The sequence below is a fragment of the Helianthus annuus genome, chromosome 15 (genome assembly GCF_002127325.2).
Source record: "Helianthus annuus cultivar XRQ/B chromosome 15, HanXRQr2.0-SUNRISE, whole genome shotgun sequence".
Classification (NCBI taxonomy): domain Eukaryota; kingdom Viridiplantae; phylum Streptophyta; class Magnoliopsida; order Asterales; family Asteraceae; genus Helianthus; species Helianthus annuus.
This window is the reverse complement of record NC_035447.2, coordinates 96,213,660-96,228,091: the sequence shown is the minus strand read 5'-3', so window position 1 is coordinate 96,228,091 and position 14,432 is coordinate 96,213,660. Positions and strand designations below refer to the sequence as shown.

General features: G+C 40.5%; 1 non-coding gene across 1 annotated transcript; it reads right to left on the bottom strand.

Moving 5' to 3' along the window:
- Window positions 1-1,635: 1,635 nt before the first annotated feature.
- Window positions 1,636-1,742, bottom strand: LOC118487740. Its single transcript, XR_004882683.1, has one exon. It is a non-coding gene; the product is annotated as a small nucleolar RNA R71 (small nucleolar RNA).
- Window positions 1,743-14,432: the final 12,690 nt, after the last annotated feature.

Sequence of the window (14,432 nt, the reverse complement as noted above, 5' to 3'; positions counted from 1 at the left end):
TACGTCTATAAAAAGCATGTTAACTACTTGAAAAGGGGTTAGAAGGGTGGTTGGGTAATTCTATGTCTCGTTCAGTGTATAGATCCTGTGAGAACTTGGTTCAAGTTTAGTACTACTCCATGGATTGGCCGGCAATGACTGGCCCGATTAATAGTAAGAAACCACTTAAACCCCTTATTCATAAACTACTATTAAAACTTTAATCCAACCCCACGAGGACTATATCACTGATGACTCAGACTAACGGGTTGAGGGTGACAGCTGCCTGGAAGGGGGCCCACTTTGCATTAATAACTTATTTAATTTTCTTTCAATATTCCGACCTAGTGAGATTGTATCCTTGCTGACTCAAACCAGTAGGTTGAGGGTAATGTCGCCTTCACAAGAGGGGCCTACTATTATAACTAAGATAATCTCTTAAAATGCCCAAAGTGCGGAAATCATCGAAAGGGTACATGAAAGATAAGTCGGGTCCAAATGATTCTTTCTAGTCTATTTGTTTTTATTTTATTTTATTTTTTGTTTTTTTGATTAGTTTAAAAATCTTTTCTTAAAGTTCGGTTCGATTAAACGTTGACGATAAGCTGGTAGTAAAAGCACTTGTGTCCTTGGACGACCTCGGTATCTTTCCATCACTATACTACGTCTGCGATGGGTGCACTTGCCTTAGCGTGTGTGTAGAGTGATAGTAGAATAACGTGTTTTATAAATTTAAAACTTGAAATCGGCGATTAAAAAGAGCTAAAAATATCTTAAAAAATATAGATACCCGCATGCACGTCAAGTTTTTGGTGCCGTTGCCGGGGACACAAGAATTTTAAGAAAGCTTAAAATTGACGGCCTAATCATTTTCTATCTTTTCTTTTTATTTTCCCCTTTTTCTCTAAAAAATTCTTCTTTCTACAGATTTAGCACGGGTCTGTGTGGGATCAGCACGGGGCCGTGTTAAATCTGCAGTATCTGAGAGAATCTATTTTTTTGTTACGGGAACATTGACACGGGGCCGTGTTACAGGAGCATGGGGCCATGTTGAACTTCCGGTATCTGGGAACTTGAAAACAAGAAGTTCTCATGGATAGCACGGGCCATACCATCCACAATTCGGGGCCGTGTTACTTTTCTGATAAGGGTTTCTTTCTTATTTTGATCGCAAAATATCACGCGATTCTGTATAATTCACAGGAATACAGTCTGGTGCATGACCTCTATCTCCGACAAAGACATAAAAGTACCGCTTGACAAACCCGAGTGCTTTTTAAGAAAACGACTTAAAGCCAAAAACCAATAAAAAGCCTCGATCCAAACCCCCTTGGAGGCGCTGTTAATCCTCCTAACGTCGATGCTAATAACTTTGAGCTTCGACCACACCTTATCCAAATGCTTCAAAATTCCGCCATTTTCCATGGCCTAGTCGATGAAGATCCCCATTTACATATTACCAACTTCTTGGAAATATGTGACACCTTCCAGATCAACGGAGCCTCTAGTGATGCCATTCGGTTCCGTATGTTCCCTTTTTCCCTCAAAGACTGAGCGAAAGCTTGGTTAAACACCCTCCCAAGTGGGTCCGTAAACACTTGGAATGAACTTGCCTAAAAATTTCTCTACAAATATTTCTCTCCCGCTAAAACCGCCAAACTCATGACCGAGATTAACACCCACTCTCACGAAGACGGGGAATCCTTGTACGAGACATGGGAAAGGTTCAAGGAGCTATTAAGGAAATGCCCACATCACGGTCTTGAACGTTTGGAACAAGTGTCCACCTTCTACAATGGACTCTTGCTGCACACAAGGCAAATCCTTGATTTCGGCTCCGCGGGACTCCTTGGGAATCGGCGACCCGAGGAAATTTATAATCAAATTGAAGAACTTGCTCAAAACAATTTTCAATGGCACACTCCTAAGGGCTCAAAATCTATAGCCCCGGGCGCCCACAAAGTGGATGAATCCACTTATTTGCAAGCCCAAATCAAAGCCATAACTAATAAAATAAAGAAACTTGAATTGAACAAAACGGATTCGGTTATGGCTTGCGAAGAATGCGGCGGACCCCATGAAAACTGGAGTTGTATGAAAGATCTAGAAAATCAAATTGAAAGTGGTAAATTACCTAAATAACCGGCCACGACCACCAGGAATTCAAAGTAATACTTTCACTCCCGAGTGGCGTAATCATCCTAACTTTAGTTGGAGGGAATCAGGGGATAATAACCAACAAAATCAAAATCAACGATCTAACTTTCAACAACAACCACGAAATGAGCAACAAAGTTTTCAATCACAACAACAAAGGCTTGAGGATATTATCACTCGCCTCTTCTCTGAATCTGATAAAAGATACTCGGAAAGGTTTTCTCAAACTGAAGAAGAAATTAGAAACCAAAGGGCTAGTATCCAAAATATGGAAAATCAATTTAGTCAACTAGCCCAACATTTCGCCGAAAGACCACAAGGAGCCTTACCGAGTAACACCGAAACAAACCCAAAAGCCCAAGTAAATGTAATCAATTTAAGAAACCGGAAGGTATGTTGGTGCACTGAATGTCTGTTTACTACGTCTTAATCGAGTCTTAGATCTAGAAAGGTTGATTATGTTTAGAAAACAAGTTTAGTGGTTTTATGATGTAATTCCGCTTGAAATAACCAGAAGTCATTTCAAGCGAAACCAGGTTAAACTTGAGATTCCGCTCGAGATGTATCTAGGTGATTCTGCTCGAACTCGCAACTTAGGGGTTCCGCTTGAGTGTGTTTCAAGCGGAATCTGGACTACTATATATATGTGTAGGCTGAGTTCATTCGGAACAATTGGAGCGAAATTAGACCTTGTGTGTAGAGACGAGGTGCTGCCAAAATTTGTTCAGAAACACGTGTAAAGTCTCAGAAAAGCAATAGAAAGAAAGTTAAAAGGATCTAAGCTGTATTGATGTTGTTTACTTTGATTCCGCCTCTGTAAACAATGATGAATTGCCTTTACTGACTGTTTAGGGTCACGAACACGGTCCAACAAGGTAGGACCCGAGAGTGAGCCAAGCCCACAACAAACCAATCCAATCCACACTAAAACACCCACCGATAATAACCAAGAAAATACTCAACCCCAAAACACCGACACAACCAAACAACCTCCGGTCCTTTACCCCAGTCCTTTACTTCGGCAAAAGACCGAAGAGCAATTTACTAAGTTTGTGAGCTTGCTTAAACAACTCCACTTCAATCTTCCTTTCGTAGAAGTCCTCACTCAAATACCAAAATATTCCAAGTTCATGAAGAGACTTCCTCACTCAAAAAAGGAAGATTGAAACCATCCAACAAGTCACCCTTAATGAAGAATGCTTGGCGGCACTCCTCAATGAGCTCCCCCAAAAGAACATTGATCCCGGAAGCTTCACCATTCCTTAGTCTGTTGGTGGATCGCCAATAAGCAATGCACTAGCGACTTGGGGGCTAGCATTAATATAATGCCGGCCTCTATGTTCAATTGACTAGGATTGGGTAAGCCCAATCCTACAAAGATGAGTATACAACTTGCGGATAGATCGGTAAAGTACCCTCAAGGTGTCATAGAAAATTTATTGGTAAAGGTAGGGGAATTTGTTTTTACAGCCGACTTTGTTATTCTAGACATGGAAGAAGACACCGAAATCCCACTCATATTAGGACGACCCTTCCTTGCCACCGCACGAGCTATGGTGGACATGAGTGAAGGAAAACAGACATTGAGGGTTGGTGAAAAAGAGATCAAGTTTGAAGTTGGGCAACGAGCAGAGGATGATCCGGTCAAATACCTCAACGCGATTGACTCAAGCTTAAACGATGCATTGCAACAACATAACTCGGGGTGTGAGTCATCCAGCACGGGTAACATTTGACCGACCTTGGGTCTAACCAAGTACCCTTATAAACGTGGCGCACGATGGAGGCATTCCATGGACTATCCATTAGTTTAGTAGTTTAATCTTAGTTTAAATTTAGTTTAGTCTTAGTTTAACATCTAGTTTAATGTTTTCTTTTGAGTATTTAAATTTGTAGGAATAAGATACGCTCAACAGAGGAAGATGGATGGTGAAAAATGGAACCCATGCACGTAAATCGGAGGCCTCCCGACTTATTAACTGCAAAACAATGGCTGCAGCACGGGGCCATGCTCACCCAGCATGCCCCCGTGCCTAACTTACTGTTGTCAAAAAATTTTCTGCCAAAAGGTGGCACGGACCGTGTTCACCCAGCACGCCCCCGTGACCACCCCACTGTAGGTCTTCTGATTTCTTTTTGTTATTGGAACTTTGGACACTGGGCTGTGTCCCCATAGCACGCCTCCGTGCTGCAAGTGCCAATAACCAAAATTTTTGTTATTTTCACACTTTTTACATATTTTTCCAAAATAAATCCTATTTGGAACACATTAAGAGCAATGTGTAATTTAAGTGTGGGAGGGAGGATAATAAAAACCGCTAATCACCCCACACTTTTTCAAAAATTTTCTTTTCATCTTTTTACTTATCTTGGTTTAGTTGGGTAAGAAAGTTTTAAAAAAAATATGTTTTTACGAATTTACAACTGATAGCATCGTGATAAAAAGAACCAATTTTGAAAATTACGAAAACAGGCATGATAAATCTTTGTAAAATTTGATTATATATACATTTTTACACTACAACCCTTTTTCCCACAAAAGTGAGTCTTGAGTCATTACCGAGCATACTAATATACATCTATACTAATTTATCAATTTTCGTTTCTGGTGTGAATAGGTCGTTTGGTTCTCACAAATCTAGAACTTGACAATGCGATGCGTTCCAAGTCCTTACGACAAAAATCCAAGTAAGTAAATGATGGAGGCATTAGGACCAACCCATTTTTTCAAAAACAAAACCTTTATTTTTCTTTGCTTTATTCAAAATCACCCCCTAGTTAAACCCTTTGAACCTTTTAAACCTTTTCATTTCAAACCCAAAAAAACAAACCTTTTCACTTTTCATCTTTCATTTTGTAAACTTATCGGTTATGAAATTACGATTACGGCTCAGTTTCAACATTGGCAACAAAAAAATCAGAAAAATAAGCCAAAGTATTTTTTGCTAAGCCACAAAGCCATAGAAAAACCGATATTTTACGTTTTTCACCTTTTCCCAATAAAACATACCAAACCCAAACCACCACCTACCCTTCAAAGCCCTCTTGATATTTATAAGGATTTAACGTCAAAAGGAGGAGGTTTGATCGATTGTCAAGCCTATGGTTGGAGTAACTTCCAAAACAGGCACAAGCGTTTTCACTTAATACATCATCGACCGAGTGTTGAGTGACCACTTGTGAGGTGTGTAAATTTGTATGCCCAAAGTAAATATATTTTCTTAAAATTGTGTTTTAAATAAATGATGACGAAGAAGATTGTAAATAAAATGAAAAAAAATAAAATTAGAACTTAGATTCCCGACACTCTAAAGGTAGGACTAAAACCTTCTCTTCTACCTATTCCGTTTGGGTGTGTAAGACACGTAATAGAGTTTTGTTTGAGGACAAGAAAAGATTCAAGTGTGGGGGTATTTGATGTGATTAAAATACAATATATAAATTATATAAAATACGGCATAAGAGCAAGCCTTTTAAGTATTAATGTTGGGAAAAGCTTGTGTTTTCATTCCTTTTTAATTTTCAGGGTTAAAAGAGCTTAAATGTGCAAAAGGAGCAAAAAGACAGCAAAAACCAACATAAATGTAAAGAAGGAGGGATTGACACAACTCGCTATGCCCCGATTCACATCCAAACCACAAAATAGCAAGAAAAGAAGACTTAACACGGGGCCGTGTCAACCTGACACAAGACGTGTCTGAAGGTGGATGCTGTGTAGAAGAAAAGACAACTGCAAAAGACAAAACTGGCAGCCAACACGGGGCGTGGTTAACTCAAAGATTTTCAGAATCTGTGATAGTACAGTAAGTACTTTGGCCATGGGTCGTGCTGTTGACACACGGGGCTGTGTTAATACAAGATCTGACAAGCAGTTAATGAGGAAGATAGAGAGAAATAACCATGGGGCTGTGCCAGGCGGGCACGGGCCGTGGTGGAGCTTCTGATTTCAGCTAGCTATCGTATATGCTATCGTAACTATTCAGGCTAATCTCTCTCAGCGCTCCCTTCAATCCAAGAGAGTGTATACTTGTTAAACACAATCTGTGAGTATACTCGATCCCTTTTTGCTTTACGCACTTTTGGGTGTTACATACGTTACTTATTCAAAACACAATCGACTCACAACGCTAATACTATTTATACGCTAACCGTTATTGCATGCTAAGTGTTATTCGATGAATGCTTGTATGTTATGTTAACACAGTGATTGTTGCTTGACACCTTAGCAACAATAGTACCATAGTTTGGACTCAGCACTTGTCGTGGACAGGGGTTGTTAAGGGCTTTACTTCACGTGTCCCAGTGGGGATAGGTGTTACGCATTCTACAACTCGCAGTCACGTCTGTGCATATTTCTCTGTCGATAACCTACTTGCCTTCACTTTATACATGTTACATGCTGGTTATGCGAAAACTATTTCGAACTCTATTATTATTATCAAACTTGTATGCTCACCTTTAAACTATGTGTATTGACCTCTATTTTAACGTATGTGACAGGTACTTAGGATGCTGTGCTTTATCTGCTGTGTGGAATCGAGTAGGAAGAGTCTAGAAACGAACAATTTAAATCTGAGTTGTCGGAACAGCCTATTTGTTTTTGAGATATTATGTCTATAATAATTATCTTGCTGAATATGTTTTGGTATGCGACTTAACGTTAATTATTCGGTAATATTAGTTGTTATGGATTTCTCTTAGACAATCTGTTTCGCTCAATACCGCGCCCCGATGTTTCCGTCATCGGTTGGGGTGTGACAGATTGGTATCAGAGCCATAACTATAGGGAATTAGGAAAGACTCGACCTAGTCCAGGTCGATGTCTTAGAAACGACCTAGTCTATAGTCTAGGTACCAACAGACCGACTTGTACATGCCCCTAAGGGTTTTGTACGAGCTTACTTGCTATATCTCGCTATTCTCGCTTACACTACACTAACACTACACTCTAAGGAATGAGTGGATTGGTCGAGATTAGGTGTGAAAACCGCAAACTCTCAACTAAATCGCCTGTTCGACCCACATTTTTTTCAATAAACAGGAGAATTTGGGTTTCCGTACTTCAACGCAGATTTTCTTCTCTATTCTATCAAATACGAACTAAGATGTTAAGTCAGGGGTGAAACCCGAACCTTGATGGCTTGTTTCGTTCTTAATTCGGTTTTATAAAACTCTCACCAAAGTCTCGACGGACTCCAACGACTTGAAGTCACACTGTAACTGGAAGGATGTGTGTCGTTCGCCCAAATCGAGGCTAGAGCACAGTCCCGAAAGCCAAAGCGTGTACCAAAAGTCCTTGAGAATAGTCGATCCACTTTGGCTAAGTCAACGTCTACGCACCCAAGACAATCTACTTTCGATTTTGTGTGTTTAATTCTGGAATTCTTTGCCGCTAACTCTGATAATTTGTCGCTTTTATGTGATTATGTGGTTACCTGTTTATGAGTTTCGATTTTGGTGATTTATTCGCTTTTTGCTTTCGCTTTGGTCTACACACATGACCCGCACTGCACATCTATCTCAACATGCTAACAAATCGCTGCTACTAATGGATAATCGCATGCTATGTTACTCGCTAATCGCAATCGCTATTCTCGACTGTGCGAACTTTGAATGATAGGTTTCTACGTTCTGACTGCCTCTTGTGCTTCTGTGCATTACGTGCTTACATGCCCCTATATGCTTATGTGTTATGTGATTATATGCTTATGTGATTTTGTGCTTATGTGGTTGTATGGTTGACTGTGTTCCTAAGCTTTAGTAGTAGTACGTGTGAGGTGAGAATCGATTATATAGCATTTTGAAACCTATGGCGTTGTCTATTGCAGACAATGTCGTCATTTGGATCATTTCATTCCCATTCCGCTCGCCGCAATCACGATGACAAACACATCGCCTCTCTGGTCGCTAAGCAGATAGCGAAAGTCATTCCCTAGATTGTTAGTGAGCTGAATGAAAATGCTAGCAAGTCATCTGATGAGTCCCGGACTGATTCACCAAAGTCTAATTTTAGCTTCAAGCAGTCCAAAGCTTGCGGTCCAAAGGAATTCACCGGAGAAGATGGTCCTGCGGCCATGTTTCAATGGTTTGATTCAATTGAAGTCACCCTGTGCCAGAGTGGCTGTCCTGATAATCTCCGTACTCTTAACGCAATTGGCGTCTTCCAATCCCGAGCTTTAGATTGGTGGACGGCCGAGAGAAACAAACGCGGAAATGATGCAGCTTACGGGTTAACGTGGGATGAGTTGAAGGACATCATGATGCAAGAGTTCTGCCCTCCCCACAAGCACCAAAAGCTGGAGAACGAATTCTGGCATATCAAGCAGAAAGATGGAGACAATGCTGGTTTGACTGCTCGCTTCAAGCAGCTAAGCATAATCTGTCCGAGCCAAGTTACTACGCCCGAAATCACCATCAAGAAGTATATTCGTGCTCTTCCGGATTGCGTGGCTAATTTCATTCAGGCTGCAAAGACGACGACAATTGGGGAGACTTTCTTACTCGCTGCTGAGATTAACGACAAGCGAGTCAAGTCTGGTTACTGGGATAAAGCCTCTAAGAATCTGCATCAAGCTACCACCGCTGCAACCGCTGAAACCGCCGCCGCACCGCAGTCTTCAAAGTCCTCTCGTCGTAAGAGGAAGAACAACAAAAATAGTAGCGAAAAATTGCGATGTCACCACTGCAGCCCCGCTCCAATCAGTTTCTGCTCAACCGCAGCCTCAACACCGCCAGCTAAGCCTGCGTACACTGGTCCTCACCCAGCTTGCCCTACATGTACTTATCACCACCCAGTGGGAATCGCCTGCAGATACTGTGTGCATTGCAACATGTACAACCACTTCACCGCCAACTGCCGTACTGGTCCACGTCAAGCTCCAGCTCCAGCTCAAGGTTAAGCTCCTGCTCAATAAGCTCTACTTCCTGCTCCTCAAGGCCAACAAACGGCTCCTGCACCCGCGATCCGTGCTAGATCTTGCTTTGCTTGTGGTGATCCCAACCACTTCGCAAACATGTGCCCCAATCGAGTGATGAACCAAGAGCCACAACAGCAGCAGCCCCAGCAACAGCAGCAACAGCAGCCAGCAGCCCGCGAACGTACTTTCAACATCAATGTCCGCCAAGCTCAATCCGATAACAATGTGGTCAATGGTACGTTCCTTGTGAATGGTATATATGCTTCGCGTTTGTTTGATACTGGAGCCGATAACTGTTTTGTGTTGTTTGAATTCGAAAAGCTCCTTAATCGTAAGCGCGCCCGTCTCCCGTCAATGTTCGATGTTGAAGTTGCCACCGGAAGAACCGTCACTGTCAATTCTGTTCTTCGTGATTGTACCCTCGAACTCAACAATCACGTCTTTCCTATCTACCTTATTCCGATGCGACTCGGTAGTTTTGACGTCATAGTAGGCATGGACTTTCTTCGTGAAAACCATGCTGAAGTCGTTTGCTTTGATAAGATGATTCGCTTCTTGCTCGCTAATGGTGATCAACTTTGTGTGTATGGCGAAATTCACTCGAAAGGTCTCAAACTCATGTCATGCGTCCAAGCTAGCAAGTATCTCCGCAAGGAATACAGAGCTATCTTGGCTAATATTGTAGTAGCGGAGAAGGAAAAGAAAGGTAATCCAGGAGTAAACGAGGTTCCCGTGGTTTGTGAATTTCCTAACGTATTCCCTGATGAGTTACCCGGTCTGCCTCCGAGTCGTGATATCAACTTTCATATCGACCTCATTCCTGAAGCCAATCCTATTGTTAAAGCTCCTTATCGACTCGCTCCGTCCAAAATGCGTGAACTCTCGAGTCAGCTCCAGGAATTGCTTGATAAAGGCTTCATTCGCCCTAGCACCTCCACTTGGGGCGCACCAGTCCTTTTCGTCAAAAAGAAGGACGGGTCGTTTCGGATGTGCATCGACTACAGGGAATTGAATAAGCTGACCATCAAGAATCGCTATCCCTTGCCTCTAATCGATGATTTGTTTGATCAGTTACAAGGTGCTACGTGTTTCTCGAAGATCGATCTACACTCAAGCTATCACCAATTACGCATTCAAGAGGTGGATATACCCAAAACCGCTTTTCGCACTCGTTACGGCCACTATGAGTTCGTTGTTATGCCTTTTGGTTTAACCAGCGCACCTGCGGTTTTCATGGATCTGATGAATCGCGTGTGTAAACCGTTCCTTGACCGCTTCGTCATCGTGTTCATCGATGATATCCTGATCTATTCCAAGTCGAAAACTGAACATGCACAACATCTACGTTTGGTTCTCGAGCTACTCCAAGGGAATCGACTCTATGCCAAGTTTTTCAAGTGCGAATTTTGGCTAGAGGAGGTTCAATTCCTCGGTTATATTGTCAATAGTCAAGGTATTCACGTCGACCCCGCGAAGATCGAATCTGTTAAGAGTTGGGTTACACCTAAGAACCCGTCTGAAGTCCGTTCTTTTCTCAGACTAGCGGGCTATTATCGCCGATTTATCGAAGGATTCTCTAAAATCGTTGTGCCGCTTACTTCTGTCACACATAAAGACAGGCCTTTTGTTTGGGGAACTGAACAAGAGTCTGCCTTTCAAACCCTCACGTACTGTAACGGACATTCCGGAACATGACCATAAGTTAAAAATACCCTAAATATCCTTCACATATCTTAGAAAAAGGCTTTGAGGGGTTCGGTTTGCAAAAATAAACTTTATGCTCATTCAGGGACTAAAAGCGTCAAAAAGTGCATAAGTTTGCATTTTCACGCATAACTTACGTTCTGAATACATCCGGGCATCCAAAAATTTATGTAAGCATTAAAATATTTTATTTTAGTGTTTTGCATGAGAAAAATCCATTCGTCGCGCAATTTGGATCGTTTTTCGCGTTCGTGCGCATTTGTCGTAATTAAGCGAATATTGCAATCGTACGACCAAACGAACCGACATCCGGCATATTTTTGAGCATGTTTCATGTCCACTATGTTTAGGCATCATTGTAGGCCCTTAAAGTTGGCTTAACGGGCCTTAGATGTGTCAGAATGGAGCTTAAAACACTGCAGGGACCAAAACAGCAAATTCTAAAACTTATGTGCAGATCAGAAGTCCAGGCGGGCTGCGTAAGCCCATGCCTGGCTTTTACGCGGGCCGCGAAGATCCCCCAGATCAGCACAGAATCATTTTTTATCTATTTCCAGCTGTTATACACTCTTGCACATGGTATTTTATGATACTAGGGGCCATTTTGATGTGCCCATGGTATTGTAAAACCAGGGGTGCACATGTACGGATGAGATCGAGGCACGACGAACGATCTTAACGGTCCTAAGAAATCTATAAATACCCCCACCCATTTCAACCCCAACTCACACCTTGATCAGATTTTTGCCTAAGTTGATGAATAAACCTTCATACCTAGGAATTATTAGATCAAAACCTCCATTCTTGGACCTCTTATAAGTCTTCTTTCGTTCTTTTATGCGTTTTTAGCTTAAAAGTCAAACTGAGTTTGACTTTCTGCTTTGACCAGTTTATGGTCGACACAAAGTTCGTTTGAACTTCATAACGTGAGCGTAATCACGATGGTTATAGTCCCTAGTGACTATACCTACTGATTACCACATTATCTAGGCTTAGTGACGAGTCGTAGTTTCGGCCAAAATGCGTATTCTTGTGTATTTTGTAACCTAAACTACTTTTGGGTATCAAGACCCTTTGTCTTGATACCAAACCTGTTTTCAAACCTCGTTAAACATGTTTTAGCATGTTTAACTCGTCACTTTTAGATTTGTGCTTATATAGGGTCGTAAAGGTAAGCGATCTAATCAATCGCTTATACTTTCGAACCCGACCCATTTGGTCGATCATTAGGATCCGACCAAACACTTTAGGTGACCATATTTGTATAGGGAATAACCTTCCGAGGTTATACCTTATGGTCACTTCGTTTAAGTAGTTGTATGATAAGTAGTTTATATGCCTTAGGAAAATTACCAAATGCCCTTTTTGCGCCAAAATTCATTTTAAGCATATGTAACATAAATTTTGACATCTAAACTAATTAAGCAACAATATTAGACATGTTAAGGCATATTTTACTTGTCATAGGACTAGTTAGGCGGTCCAAACGCGTTTTACGCGAACGACGCGTTAAAGTAGCGTAAGCTACCTAAACGAGTCGTAATGGGTCGTAAGCACTTAGGATAGGTTTCGTTTTAGTATGTAGGCTTTGTTTAACCATATTACATGAGTTTGTACACTCATTTGGTTTACAAACCCTCATTCTACCCAGTCCTCCGATTTAGGTCTGTTTATTAACGTAGATACCTATATTAGGTGCCGTTTGATTCCGTGATCTTCTAGCTTTGCTTGGTGGTTATCCTACGACTATTGAGCAATCTCAAGTGAGTACATAGACCCCTCTTTTTCTGTTTTTCAAACATTTTGGGGTGAAACACATGTGCATACTTGTTACTTTCGTGTTTTTCGTGCTTTCATGACATATACTTGCTATGTTTATTAGTACGCATATAGTACATGATTTCAATTATGCTTTGCTATGTATGTTGACTGAGCATGCTAGCACATTGATTTACATTACATTTCTGCTATGTATGTTGACTGAGCATGTTAGCACATTGTTTTACATTACTTTTCTGCTTTGTATGTTAACTTAGCATACTTAGTACATTGTTTTACATTACATTTCTGCTATGTATGTTTACTGAGCATGCTAGCACATTAATTTACCTGACTTTTCTGCTTCATATGTTAACTTAGCATACTTAGTACATTGTTTTCACATGACATGTTTACATTTGGTATGACATTTGGTTTGTTTAACGGACTAAAATACGTTCATTAACATTAGCTACGCCGCTCGGTAGTAAGTAATGGTACAATAGGACTTGACAACTCCCATTCCTGACATCCTAGGTTTGTTTGGATGAAAGGAATGACTGAATCTGAAAACATTTTTGATAACTTTTACTCTAAGGTTATCCTACAGTCTCAAGGCTTGAATGTATACGTTTAACTTACCACATAAGTGTTTGTATCATTAAAACATGCATTTATTTTGCAAAACATGACTTTTTGATATATTCAAAATACTTTGTTTTGTACATTTTTACATTTTTACATTTGGTTTAAGTAATCACATTTTACTTACCATACATAACATTCGTTTACACATTACATGATTTACATTTAGACTTGGCTTACACATAAACATTTGACTATTGGTTTGAACATTACATCTTGGTGGTTTGTTTGGGTAAGTGATTTACATAACGAGGCGACATGTAATATGATAAAAGCATGGTGGATACACATCTGGTACTTCCTATATATAAGTGCTTTTATGATATTACATATCGTAGCGTTATTTACACCATTTCAGTTTGGACATATTACATTTACAACATATTTTCACTTAAAAATTGTTTTACAAATAATTTAACTTATACAAACTCATTTTACTTGGTTATTCATTTAACCATACATTATTCTTTTACATATACATATCATCTGGTTTTATTATCGCTTTTCAAATGATTTAAAAAAGAAAACACTTAGCAAGATTCATGACCAATTTTTATTAAACAATTTCTTTAAACTTAGGTCATGAATCCTATTTTTATAAAACCTATGTATCTCACAGGCATTTTTATGCTGACATACCTATTTTCACATGTGTTTTCAGGAGCTGTTGCATAGGATGTTCGTGACACAATAGGGCGGACCTGTACCTTAAAGACTTAAAAATGAAGCTAGAACTAGTTTAATTTAGTTATGTACTCTTGTTATATTCTGTTTAAGACAATGTAACTCTCATGTTTGATAAATAATACATAACTTTAAATGCCATGGTTGTGAAACAATAATTCTGTTACAACACTCCCCGACATTTCCGCCACGATTTGATGTTTTACGTGGTCGGGGTGTGACAGAAACTTCCGCGCATGCCATTAAGTCACGACAGCATCTGGGTTGTCGTTGACCGCTTGACTAAATCTGCTCATTTTCTTCCGATACGAAAAGACTATAAGGTAGAAAAATTAGCCCGAATCTACACCAATGAGATCATTTGTCGACATGGGACGCCTCGCGACATCATCTCTGACCGCGATGGTCGGTTTACCTCGCGTCTTTGGGGAACATTTCAATCTGCTCTCGGTACTACACTTAATCTAAGTACCTAAAGAAACACAAAACAATTGACCGGAATCAGATTATCTAGGGGATTAGGTTCTGCATAAAAGGGGGGCGGTTCTCTCTCGCTCGATTCGAATGGACAGATCCTCTTCTCCGGTG